Genomic DNA, 14338 nt, shown 5'->3' on the forward strand with positions numbered 1-14338 from the left:
TGAAGCCCAAGGTCGCTGGCTTAAGCAAGGAGTCACTCACTCTGCTGTAGCCCTTCCCCCCCACACACATACACCCATCAACGCACATATCAGAACACAATCAATGAACAACTAAGGAGCTGCAAGGAAGAATTGATGCTTCTCATGTCTCTCCCTTCCTGTCTGTCTGTCCCTATCTGTACCTCTCTCTGACACTCTCTGTATCTGCAAATATATATACATATATATATATATCGGGGTGCACAATCTCTGAGAAGTTGAGAATTTGGCCAAGGTCCCGTAATTATTTTTAAAAATTTAGGGACACACACTAAAGTCACACTTTTAATATCTTTTTCTCCATAACTAGAGTCATTTCTCCAATTTGAAGTCCTACTGCTCTCCCCCCCAAAAAAATATTCTGTTTAAAATAGCATCAAAAAGTTAAAAATATCTATGAATAATGTAATTTAATGAAATAAAAATAAATTTCATACTTTGGAAAGGATAGAGCATTGTTCAAAAAAATTAAAGAAAAGTTCAGCAAGTAGGAAAACATCCATATTCAGGAATCAGAAGACAATATTATCAAGATAGTAGTACTCACTAAATTAATCTACAGACTTAACACGATCCCTATCAAATCCTAGTTGGTTTCTTTGCAGAAGAAATTGACAAGCTAATTCTAAAATTCATATAGAAATGTAAGGGTCTCAGAGTAGCCAAAGCAATCTGGAAGAAGACAAATAACATTAGAAACTCACAGAGTCTTGCTTAGTTCATTCAGGCTGCTATAACATAATACTATAAATTGAGTGCTTATAAAAAACAAAAATTTCTCACAGTTCTACAGGCTGGGAAGCCCAAGATCAAGGTACCTCTAGATTTGATGTCTAAGGGAAGCCCACTTCCTGGTCAACAGATGGCTTTCTTGTCATTGTGTCTTTATATGATGGAAAGACGGTGACGAAGCTCTCTGGAATCTCTTTTATATAAGGACATTAATCAGATTTATGAGGGCTTTGTGACCTAAGAAACTCCCAAAGTCTAGTCCTCTAAATACTATGATGTGGGCATTAGAAGTTAATATACAAGTTTTGCAGAACACAAATATTCAGTCTATGGCTTATACTTCTTAATATCAAAACTTATTACCAAGCTATAGTAATACAGACAGTATGGTATTGGCATAAGGATAGACATATAAACCAAGGGAATACAACTGAGATTCCATACATATACCCTGATATATACAATCAATTCACTTTCAACAAGGATGCCAGGATAATTTAATGGGGGAAAAAATTGCCTGTCAACAAATGGTTCTGAGACAGCAGACTATGCATATGCCAAAGACTCACTCATATAACATCCCCTTCTTCACACACCATACACAAAAAATTCAAAACGAATCATGAACCTACTTAAATATCATATCTAAAACTATGCAACTTTTAGAAAAAAAATATAGAAGTACATCTTCCTGACTTTGGGCTAGTCAAAGTCTTTTCCTATTTAACATCCAAAAGCACAAGTGACTGAAAAAAAATGGAGAGATTGACCTACATCAAAACTTAAAATGTTGGTGTTTCAAGAAAGTGAAAATGCACTGTAAAGAATGGGAGAAAATACTTACAAAACAAATATCTGATAAAATACTTATACCCAGAATATATAAAGCCCTCTTATTATTCAACTTTAGAAAAGCAAATAACTCAATTGAAAAATGGGCAAAGGATCTGAATAGAGGAAAGATATAAAAATGACCAATAAGCATGCAAAAGATGTTCCGACATCTTAGTCATCAGGGAAAGACAAATCAAAACCACAATGTAATACCACTTCGTACCCTATAATGGCTAAACTAAAAAACAGTAAGTTACAACCGTTGTCAAGGATGCAGAGAAATTGCTAGTTGGAATGTAAAATCACTTTGTTGAACAGAGTGGCAGTTCCTCAAAAGGTTAAACATAGAGTTACCATATGATACAGCGGTCCTACACCTAGAAATATACCCAAGGAAATTGAAAGCACACATCTACACAAAAACGTGTCCATTGCACTAATGTTCCTAACATCACTGTTCGTTAAAGCCAAAAACTAGAGATGACTCAATCGTCTATTAGCTAGTGAATGGATAAATAAAATGTGGTTTGTTGATACAGGGGAAAGTTATTTGTCAATAAAAAGATAGAAAGTATGATACATGCTATGTCATGAACTTTGAAAACATATTAAGTTAAAAGAAGAACTGTCTGTGTGATTCTACTCACATATGTCCAGGACAAGAAAATCCGTAGAGACAGAATGTACACTGTTGTTTACCAGGATCCAGGAAAGGGTTAGGAAAAAAGCAAGTGACTGCTAATGGGAACAATGTTTTGGGGTTTTTTTTTTTTTGGAGATAATAAAATGTTCTAAAAATTGACTGTAGTGATGCTTTCACAACTCTGAATACATACACTACATCCTATTAAAGCATACATTTTAAATGGGTGAATTATATATTACATGAATTCTATCTCAACATAGCTTTTTCTTTAAAGGAAGAGGAACCAAAAAATGTACCCTTGTCTTGGCTTTTCCTCTATTCCTGTTTCTTCTCCCAACTCTCCATTCCTGGGATCATCTTCCATAAGAAACGAGCTGCATGCAAGCACTGATTTGGGCTTTGCTTTCTGAAAAGAATGCAGGACGGAGATATGTATCTGTGAGTATGGGAGCGAGTGAGTATACTTCTCACGGGAGAAAAAAATCAAAAGCTGATGCCACTACAAGCATCATCACCAGGGGAGAGGCACAAAGCTCTTTACCAGCTTTAGTTTCTTGAATCAATGGGATCAAGGGCAAACCCCCCATACATTTCTGTTCTCTCAGAGCCTTTTCTTTCAAAGACTTTAAGAATTAGGGCAAGAATAGGTACTGATATATTAATAATTTAAATGCATAGGTTTAGATCTATGGCAGACCCATCCCCCTGGGTCTTTCATAGATCCCCATGCTGGACCAAACTGTGGCCTTGAACCACTGGCTGGCTTTTGCTCGAAGCTGCAAGCACTGAAGTGGGTTGCCTAATGGAAAATGATGATGATGATGATGACGATGATTTAGGATACACACACACACACACACACACACACACACACACACACCAGGTACTTTTCCCTCCTACATCTCTAGAAGACTTGAATTCTGAACCTGGACCCTTATTGTTACAAAGAACTATTAGGTATTCAGGCAATTACTAGCCACCAAAGCTTTCCACAGGGCAAGAACAGACAGGTGAGAGAAACTGTTTTGTGGGTGGAACTAGCTTCCTTCTGGATCAAAGTCATAGAGGTTCCCTAAAGGCAGAAGTGCACCTGCTTCCCATACAGTCTAGAGCAGGAATCTGCGAACACTTTCTGCCAAATGGGAAAATGTCTTTTGGCTTTTGAGCTACAGGGTCTCTGTCACAGCTACTCATCGCTGCCCTGGCGACGTGGAAGCAGCCGGAAGCTTCTGGGGACAGGAAGAAATTAGATAAGAAGGGCTGTGTTCCAATGAAATTTTATTTATGAAAAATGTATTTCTTATCATAGAAATTTTCATTTCTTATCATTTTCATTTGTCCTGAAACATTTCCTTCTTTGGGATTTCTCCCATCATTTGAAACTACAAAATCATTATCTTGTGGGCCATACAGAAGCAGTGATGAGGTAACTTTCCGGAGGAGGTGAGTGCTCTGCCCTTAGCAGAACCCCAAATCGGGGACTGAAAGACAGGGTCCCAGGCTCATGCTTGGGGTAAAGAGAAGAGAACCATCACTTCAAATGGCCAATATAGCCTAGGACAATGGGCGTCTGAATTAGGCATAGTGTATATTTGCTGGTGTGTGTGTGTGTGTGTGTGTGTGTGTACATGTATGTATTCACGCAATGAATCCAAAATTTTCTAGGACCAACAGTGAGGAAGAAATCCCCCTGAACTGACACTAGAGTCTATGAAGACAACAGGTTTAAAATATATTCAATTGCCTTCAAAAAAAAAAAAAAGGTGTTTTAATTTGAAGTTTATGGCATCCAGTGTTGGACAGAAATGTCATTTCTAATGCTGGAATTTCTTCTACATGTCCTCGGAAAAAGGTCGATGTACTTGGTCCTGAAGTCCAACCCCCTGAGGAATGCTCACTCTAAGGTCAGGGAGGAGATGAGAATCTAAATTCAGAGATAGAAACTCTTGTCTCAGGAAGGTATTTAATATCGATGTAAATGAACCTTTTCTCTTTTCTTAACTAAATCCGATGATCGCCAGAGGAGAGCCAGCGTGTACCCTCTGAGACTCGAAGCCTAGCCTAAAGCAGTCGACCATGCTGGCAAACTGCCTTTGAAGTCGAGTTTTATCTCGGAAATCCACGTGCATCTGTATTCTCCTCCATGAGGCCGCTGTGTGTTTGTTTTCATATAAAAATAGCACGTTCGACTGTTTACCGTCGAGAAAACCCGGCAGGTCTTGAAGAAGCCTGTTGTTTACCCTGCAGCTTGGAGCCCCCGCAGGCACACCCCCTCCTTGTCAAGGGCACAGGCAGTGCACTGGAGGAGAATAAAGCACAGCAGGCCATGGATTTTCAAGGTTTGGCTCAGGCACTGAGTCGTCACTTTTTTTATGAACACAGTATGAATGACATGGGCTTAAAGAATCTATATAGTCTATAGTATAGGGGGCACTGGTGCTCAAAGTGTGGCCTCAAGACGGGCTACATCAACATCACCTGGGGACTTGTTAGAAATCCACATTCTCAAACCCACTACCAACCTACTGAATGGAAAAGTCTAAGGCTTGGCCCAGCGATAGGTATTTAACAAGCCCTCCAGGTGATGCTGATGTCCATTCAAGTGGGAGAACTGGTTACCCAGCGGGAGAAGACTGAAGGAGCCACTGACTTCTGTTTTAATTTATTGTGAATCTGCCCAATGACCCAGTATCTCATTGCCTCCTCGTCTCCGTCTGTAAAATCAGGCTCCCCCTTCCTCTCAGGATTGCCTTGAGAATTAAATCTGACCTCGCAGCCATCCAGACGACGGGAGGCCCGGATTGAATTTATTGTTTCTCTTTTCCCACCTCAACCCAAATACTAGAATTGAAGTATAGAAGTGTAATTGGAAGTAAGGATCCACTTTCATGATACAAAAGATACAGCTGAACATTTCTCCAAGACACCTTCTTATCAAGTTTATTCCTCCCAGGTCCATTATTTGCATATTCCTGACTTTTAGCATACAAATTTTAAAATCAAGTCATTATCACAAAATTATTTGAAAATGAATTACATGCAAAATATTTAGGCTAAAAAAAATTACTAGGGACAAATCAATTTTCAAGCAGCATATTTTTTTTCTTTGATTTTAAGACTTCCTTTGGGAGCGATCATTTATAAATTACCCAATTTAGAGCAGAAAAAAAGAAATCTCTGAAATACCAGCTTCAAAGAATAGTACGTAAATTGTAAAGGGCACCATTTCCGTTGACATCCCAAATAAGAGAAAAACCTTTAAAGCTTACTTCTGGTTGCCCATAAAATCACGGACTATACATACCCCCTTGTCTTTGTTCCCCCTCTTCTTTCCTCGCTGGTTCATTCAAACAGTTCAAAATAACTTTGAATGCCAATCACAAGATAATTCATTCAGATCTACAGAGAAAAACACACAAGCAAAGCCTCTATAGAATATGCAGAGTGGAGTTACATAACCACTTTCCCTATTTTTCTTCTTTTTAATATGAATACTTTTGTACAGAATGTGGAAATCTATACTATGTATTTGTACGCAGACATACACGTGGTTCTACATGACTGTCTTCTCTCTCACACACACACAAACAAACTTGACTTTCTATAATATATAACGGGTGGCGTGCACCTTAAGAAGAACACAGGCTCTCAAGCATAGAATTTTCAATTATTGAGGAAAGAATTCAGTGGAAGCTTATGCATGAAAAGTTAGCTCTGAAAATAGCTGCAATAACCACATAATTTGGGGGTTATGATTTGAGGGATACGTTGGGGTCAGAGGCACATTTTAACCTAAGATAATAACCTATTTTCAGATATCCTCAGCACCACTACACCCTGGAGTAGAAATGATTTAGAAGCCATTTCTAAACTAATTCTGAGTCCTTTCCCTTGAGGACAGGCCCCCAAGGGGCTGCCATTAGGCAAAATCCTGCTGACCTGCTTCTTATTGTTGTAAACTCCTAAGCAGAACTTGGACGCTGCCTTTTTTTACAACATTATCTTATGTCATCTTGTCACTGATTTACATAATTATCTCTATGTCTTCATCTATAAGGGTTTGTGGATATTTCAAAAGCGAAGTAAGATTTGTCTCATTATTTAATTGAGATTGAAAAAAGTAAAATTGCTAAATCTGGAGTTCGGGATCTAATGGTGAATAGCCTTAGGAATATTTCCCACAGCACTGCACTCTATCAAAAACTGAATCTAAGACCACAGGAGCTTAAGAGGGAGGAGGAGGAAGAGGAGGAAAAGGAAGGGGGGAGGAGAGGGAATGCAGAGGGGTAGTTGTTGAGTTTATTACCTTGCCAGGCAGAAAGAAACACAGCAAACAATTCATAGAAGGTTGAGGAGGAGGGAGGCATAGGAGTCAGGGGTTTCTAAGCACTAAAAATGTCACGTGGTTCAGGGGGTTAGGCTACTTAAGGATGGCAAACTACATATAATGCTGGATTCGATGCAATGAATCCATAAATCTACATATAGTTGGCTAAATAAGTCCTTTATTCCTTCTGGAGAAAGAGTATTTAATCATATCCAATGAGGGCATCGGACTAGAGTTCCTAAAAGTTATAGGTCCTTTAACTTCTTCAATTGTGATGAAACGCACCATTCACACAAACACACATTTGCACAGCCTGACGGGAAAATTTTGGTTGAAACTTGGAAGTAGTAAAGCATGTCAGTTAACAACTAGAGTCTGAAATTAGACTGCCTGGGTCTGAACCCCAGATTTACCACTTGTGGCTGTTTGGTGTTGGCATACTGCCTAATCTCTCTCAGTTTTAGTTTCCTCATCTACGAAATGGGGATAATAAAAGTACTCCTTGATATGGTAGCTGTGGCGATTATACTAATTAATACATATTTAGTACTTAATAATTGCAAGGTACTATTAAAAATAACTCCCCTGTGGGACCAGAGAAGGCTGTTGATGGACAAACCTTGTCATTTCCCCTCTCTCCCAAGAGAAGTTAAGATTCTGATTTGGAAAATGAAGCAAACATCCAGTCATTCAACAATTTGCTTTGGTGGAGTATCTATCAGATACCAGGTCTGGCAGAACTCACAGTCTACTGGGAAATGCAGACAAACAGATAATTAAGAGTTTGTGTTGGGAGGAGAATAAATAAGGCATAATGAGAAACATAAATGGTGTATTTCACAAAGGAATTGGGACTGTCAAGATAGATCATTCTTTAGGAATCTGAAAGAAGGTGAGCTCAGCTAAAAATAAGACATTCAGGTAAAAAGTTCTGGGAATATCATCATCCCAGGGTTATAATTCCTCCCTATTTAGCAAATGTTTTTGAGAAGTTTTTGCTAGGAATTGCGAATCATGCATTTTCACCCCCTCTAATGTTAAATATACTTTACTGAAAAAGTTTGCATTTTGTATGAAAAATAGCAGATTTATGGGAAACAGAATTCAGGTAGGTCATTCAAACTTAAGAAACTTGGAACTAGAACTTGAACACACACATTCATAAAGTTAATTTAGAAAGTATTAGCACGAGGAAACCTCTACCACTATTTGAGCGTCCCTCTTTTGCAAGCCCCAGGCCTCAGAGTTTGCATTCCTTCTTGTATCTCTGCCTGGGAAATGTTGGTCTTTAAGCATTTACTTTTAACAGAGACCAGCTTTATCAAAACTGAAACTACAATCTGAAGAGATCAGATCATGCCACCCTAAAATATGCCACTTTGGAATACTGATTGTTTGAGTTGAAGGCACTTGAGAAACTGCAGATACAGGAACAGGCACTCTGACTTCCCCCTTTCCACCTTAAAGCAGCTCGTAAAGTTTCCTGTGAGCAAAGTGCTATCTCTACACCAGGAAGAGAACATTCTTTTTGCCCAAGACGAGCAATTGAAGTCAAGGAGAATTTGTACAAACAAACCTACTAAAATAATCCTCATCTCCCATGAGTCTCTTCCATATATTTCCTAACAACTTTCCCATATTTTTATTTTTATTTTTTGTATTTTTCTGAAGCTGGAAACGGGGAGAGACAGTCAGACAGACTCCCGCATGCGCCCGACCGGGATCCGGGATCCACCCGGCACGCCCACCAGGGGCGACGCTCTGCCCACCAGGGGGCGACGCTCTGCCCCTCCTGGGCGTCGCTCTGCCGAGACCAGAGCCACTCCAGCGCCTGTGGCAGCGGCCAAGGAGCCATCCCCAGCGCCCGGGCTATCTTTGCTCCAATGGAGCCTTGGCTGCGGGAGGGGAAGAGAGAGACAGAGAGGAAGGAGGGGGGGTGGAGAAGCAAATGGGCGCCTCTCCTATGTGCCCTGGCCGGGAATCAAACCCGGGTCCCCCGCACGCCAGGCCGACGCTCTATGGCTGAGCCAACCGGCCAGGGCCAACAACTTTCCCATATTTATCGCCCCTAGCCCAAACCCCTTTCTCTATGGTCTTGTCCTATCACCATAATTTATCTTTTTTTTCTTCTTCTTCTTGTTCTTGTTAAAATGGCATATAAGCTCTCAGGCCTACTCACTTCTTAAGATCATCATTTCAATAAAGGTTTCATCCATGTAAAAATATTAACACCAAACAAAACTGGTATGCTTTTCTCCTATTAATGTCTATTTTGTTAGTTTAATTCTCAAGCCCAGCCACAGAACCTAAGATAATAGAGGAAAAGTTTGTCCTCCCTTACAAATCTAACAGTACCCTTCTACATCCATGATTTCTTTTTTTTTTTTTTTTTTTTTTTTTTTTTTGTCTTAAACATGGGGGAAATATCTTTGTAACATCATTGTACTTGCAGTCTTTCCTAATAACATAGTAGACAGCAGTGCTTGAAGCCACAATCTCATCTATTTCTTGCATAAAGATAGCTAGGCACATTCTTAGATTTTACCTTAAGATATTTATATATTGCTCATTTTTTTAATTGTAAGAAAGCTTGTATCTAATCATTTCAAAACATGAACATGTTGGACAAACTTACATATCAATCAACACGACTGCCTGTTACTTATCATCAAATCCTTTTTTACCAATCACATTAAGAAACACCTGGAGATGTTTTCTCTGAATCTATGTACCCTGATTGATTAATGTCACCCCATTAAAATTAATTTAAAAAAATAAAATAAAAAATAAATTTATAAAAAAAGAAACAAGTGTTACTTCTGAACAAATGCTATGACCAGGCATTGTCCCAAATCTTAAATAATTATTATGCTAAGTGAAATAAGCCAATCAGAGGAAGACATGTAATATGCTTATATGTGGAATCTAGTGAACAGAATAAACTGACAAACAAAATAGAAATAGAGGTATGGATACGTGGAACTGACAGTTGTTGGAGAGGAGAGCTGTTGGGGACTGGATGAAAGAAGGTGAAAGGATTAAACAAAAAATATATACAAAACACAAAGACACAGGTAACAGTGTGCTGATAGCCAGACGGAAGGGAGGTGGGGCTGGGGGGTCGGTGGAGGCAGGGAATGGGGACAGAAAGAGACTTTACTTTGGGCAATGGGTACACAGTGCCGTGTGCAGACGATGTTTTGTTGAGCTGTACACTTGAAACCTGTATGGTTTTATAAACAAATGTCACTCCAACACATTCGATTAAAAATAATAACAATTATTCACAGCTTAGTAGGAAAGATCGTCACACAAAATCAAGTCTTACTGCCTTGAAATAACTGTGTCATTAGAGCAATAAAGAGGTACTAGAAGAAATAATGGTAGACAATGATTACATTTCTGTAGCTCACCTTAAAAGATTTCTCTGGGTTGTTTATAACCAAACATGCAAAGGATGAAGGAGAACATTTCTAGGAAAAGGTGCCTCTCAAGAAGAGGCAACTGGAAATGCAGAAACCCCAAATCACTCCCCAGACTACATGAAGAAGAAAGTCATTCCATCTCACGTTTATCAGCAATTTTTGGATATTTCTCCACTGACTCTTATGGCTCTAATGATCCTTAAGAAAATTTGGGCCAGGTCTTTTTTTTTTTTTTTAATATTTTATTTATTTATTTTTTAGAGAGAGAGGAGTGAGAGAGACAGAGAGAGAGAGAAGGGGGGAGGAGCAGGAAGCATCAACTCCCATATGTGCCTTGACCAGGCAAGCCCAAGGTTTCGAACCGGCGACCTCAGTGTTCCAGGTCGACACTTTATCCCACTGCGCCACCACAGGTCAGGCCCAGGTCTTTTTTTTTTAAGCAAAGTCAGCTTCTGTTTCCTTCAAGGATGTTTGACGAGGCTGATGCTTTTGGATAATGGAAATAAACTGGGATCAAGAAAACTGTCTCCGAAGTTGCACCTGGTACTATTCTAGGTTTGAATGTGACAATGTATTACCAAGAGTGGGCAGCAAGACTCCATGTAAGAAGGAAAACATCTTTCTTTGGGAAAACAACACCACTGGTGTAGGTGTGCAAGCCTGTGGGCATATGGCTTTGCGGAAACCAAGATCACAAAAGGTGAGTGATAAAATTCTCACCATGAGACCAGGAGCAGATTTCAGCTCGGCCCACAGAGAAGCCAGGAGGATGCTGAGCAACGTGCTGCAGATGCTACATGATGATGGTGGTGGTGAGAAAAATAATTTAACAGAATTTTATTAGCATACTCTAGGTATTTGCTTTATGGTATCCAATGTGACCCTTCCTCATGACCCTTAAATAGAATAAAAATTCTTGGTTAGTATAGTTTCCTTAGAGGGAGGATCAAAGAGAAGTTCCACATTTGTGTTAACCCCAGGACAGAGAGTAAAAATTCCCATTCCCACCTAATAGGAACAGAGATAACAATGTTTAAGAAAAGCTTTGGACTTAAGACCATGACCTAGGTACTGAAATCCATTCTGACAAAGTCAGGAAATATTGATTCCTTCTCTATATCTTAAGGAACTCAGGGACTCCAGCTAACACTGAATTAAAGCAATAATCTTTGTTTACCTTAACTTTTAATATCCTATGTGCTGTCTTCCCTACTGAGAGCAATTTTATGTCTTTTGCACACGAAGACATTGTCCTTTGAATATATTCCTTAAGTGACCATTTTCTCAAACGGGGATAACAGGAGTAATTTTATTTTTAGCATGTGTTCCCAAGAGAAGACTGTCTAGTAATAAAGGAAGTTGGCAGCTAATCATCTTTGTGTCCCGGTCCATCCTTAAAGGGAAGGTGACTGAAGCTTAACTTTAGGGCTTTTTATTTTTTGTATATTCAACACTTAGCCCATTGTCTAGTTCATAATAGCCATTCAAATTCTTGATCAAAGGAAAGGAAACAAGAGGAAAAGAGGGATGGAAGCAGGAAAGAAACTGGTAAACTTAAGTAAGACTATGAGGAAATTCTAAGAAAATTATGGGGACTGAAAGCATGGAGTTATTTGGGAATAACTTCTGGCTTTGCTCATAGAATGAACTTGCTTGCTACATCTCTCTCTCAATCTTTAAGACTTTAATAATGGGTAGTGTCAGTCAACCCACAAAACCTATAGCCTAAGGGAGCTTTTAGGAGGCTGAGACTAAGGCTGTAGAGAGTGCTCTGCTTAGATATGTAAGGCGTGGCTGGGCAGAGAGGAGGACAGAGAAGAGCTTACTCTAGCACAGGGCTCCTTGGGCTTATGGACTGGAGAATCCCAAATCACAAGGGAGAGCTAATAATAATAGTGATGTAAAAAGAATGGCAGGTGATATAGGGAAGTATAGAAAAGCAAGGTGAAGGATAGGTGAAAACATACACTAGAGCTTGGGGGAAAGAAGAGTTTTATGAAATATAACATAAAATAAAGTACAGACATCCTAAGTATATAACTTGATAAATGTTTACAAACTGAATACACCAGGTAGCCAACATCCTAAGCAAGAACCAAGTGTCTCCCTCTTACCCCCTTCCATTTATTACCCTGCCAACACATGGCTTCTAATTAAAAATTAGTTTTCTCTGTCTCTGTACTTTGAATAAATTAAATCATAGGATATGTAGTTTTTGGAGACTGGCTTCTTTCATTCAATATAGTATTGTGAGATTTAGCCATGTTTCAGCCTAGACTTATAGATCATTGATTTGCATTGTGAAATTTGTGCAGGAATTTGGATAAATTCCAGGTTAGGGCTATTACAGATATTACTACTAGAAACATTCCAGATGATGCCTTTTGTAAAACTACGTATCTATTCTTGTTGGGTACATACTTATGGGTGGATTGACTGGGTCATGGTATATGTTTATGTCTCATTTTAATAGATATTGCCAGTTTCCCATGTAGGCAAAATCAGTTTATATTCCTATCAGCAATTGATTGAAATTTCCTGTTGTTCCATGCTTTCTTCAATACTTGATGGTTTTTATCTTTTTTATTTTAACCATTCTGTAGTTATGCACTAGTATCAAAGCATCTCAGTGTAGTTTTAATTGGCTTTCTTCTGGTGACTAATAAAATAAGCAGTGTGTGTGTGTGTGTGTGTGTGTGTGTGTGTGTGTGTGTAACAGAGAGAGACAGAGAGAGGGACAGATAGGGACAGACAGACAGGAAGGGAGAGAGATGAGAAGCATCAATTCTTCATTGCGTCACCTTAGTTGTTCATTAATTGCTTTCTCATATGTGCCTTGACTGGGTAGTAGGGGAGGCTACAGCAGACCAATTGACCCCTTGCTCAAGCCAGCAACATTGGGCTCAAGCTGGTGACTCTTGCTCAAACCAGATGAGCCCATGCTCAAGCTGGCGACCTCTGGGTTTTGAACCTGGATCCTCCACGTCCCTCCACGAACCTGGATGCTCTATCCACTGAGCCACTGCCTGGTCAAGCATAAGCACCTTTTCATAAGTTTATTAACCACTAGGATGTCTTTTTTTGTAAAGTGTCTGTTAAAGTCCTTTGTTCATTTTTCTATTGGGTTGTCTGTCTTTTTCTCTCTGATGTGCAGAAGTTCCTTATGTATTCTGAATATGAGACATTTGTCACATATCTAATATAAAATATATTTGAACTCTATCTTCTCTCACTCTTTTGGCTGTCTATGTTAGTTTTTAATGCCTGAAAATAATATTGTCCTTATTGTTAAAGACAGTAAAGAGAATCTCTCATTAAGAGACAAAGAGGGAGCTATGACAGAATAGCTCAGAGGAAAGCAATGGAAGAGAAAACTCCTTACCATTTGTATCACCATCAGAGTCAATTACCCTTCCACAAAACTATCACCCTCATTTCACGGAAAACAGAACCATAAGTTGAGGAAATCTTAAATGTACCCACAAATATAGGTTATGTAAAGCTATCTTCTCCAAATCAGCCAGCTTCACAAATTGTTTGCCAGATTTTGAATCCAAGCCGTATGTTATCAAAGCTCAATGCTGCTCACCGTGACATTTAACTACCCTGCATGGCTTCTTATGTAAAAAACAAACGATGCCTTGGCTCACTCCACTGAAAAGTTGGGAATGCTTAGGCTCATGGATGACTTTGATGTGCCAATAGAGAAAACCATTGTTACCTCCACTGTATCTCCAGAGAGACAGCTATCCAGTGTTCTTCATGGGAACCTCTTAACAGCTAGCCCACTACTAGGCTTTTGATAAACACTTCTGCAATGAACAGACAAATAAAGGAGCACATGAATGCCTGCGTGCAAAGGGAAAACCTGTATGTGAATGCTGGCTTTCTGCTAAAGACACCACAAGGGATGAAGTCGGCTTCTCGACATCCTCGAGTGTTGTGAAAATAATTCAGGTTTCAGATGTTCAAGAAGACTACAAAAGGTGAATTATTTTAAGCCATCACTTCTGAGACTAACCTTTGTGCTGACAAAAATAGGTGAATCAAACAGCTGCAGCAGTAAAAATGCACCAGGGGTACTGGCACGTGTGGTACCAGCGAAACAGAGCAGGAAATTGGAAGGGCTGGGGGGAGATGCAGCAGGAAGCTAGCTTCAGTTCTCTTGAATTCAGCAAAGAAAAGAAGGGAAAACCCTAGCAAAACAGGCCTGGTAAAAAAAAAAAAAGTTACGCCTAATTCAGCTCATCGCAACAAATGTCACACATGTATATTCTGATGTATAAGAACTAGAGTTGCCCTGGACGGTTGGCTCAGCGGTAGAGTGTCGGCCTG

At 39.4% G+C, this 14338-nt stretch overlaps 1 protein-coding gene and 1 non-coding gene across 2 annotated transcripts in view; one reads left to right on the forward strand and one right to left on the reverse strand.

The window, feature by feature from the left end:
- Positions 1 to 14338, reverse strand: part of RBMS3 (RNA binding motif single stranded interacting protein 3) — a 1408740-nt gene that overhangs the window by 1082501 nt on the left and 311901 nt on the right. The gene's annotated exons all lie outside the window — the stretch shown is intronic.
- LOC136382697 (small nucleolar RNA SNORA42/SNORA80 family) lies at positions 2924 to 3056 on the forward strand. Its single transcript, XR_010747318.1, has one exon. It is a non-coding gene; the product is annotated as a small nucleolar RNA SNORA42/SNORA80 family (small nucleolar RNA).

Source organism: Saccopteryx leptura, chromosome 10 (assembly GCF_036850995.1).
Source record: "Saccopteryx leptura isolate mSacLep1 chromosome 10, mSacLep1_pri_phased_curated, whole genome shotgun sequence".
Lineage (NCBI taxonomy): Eukaryota > Metazoa > Chordata > Mammalia > Chiroptera > Emballonuridae > Saccopteryx > Saccopteryx leptura.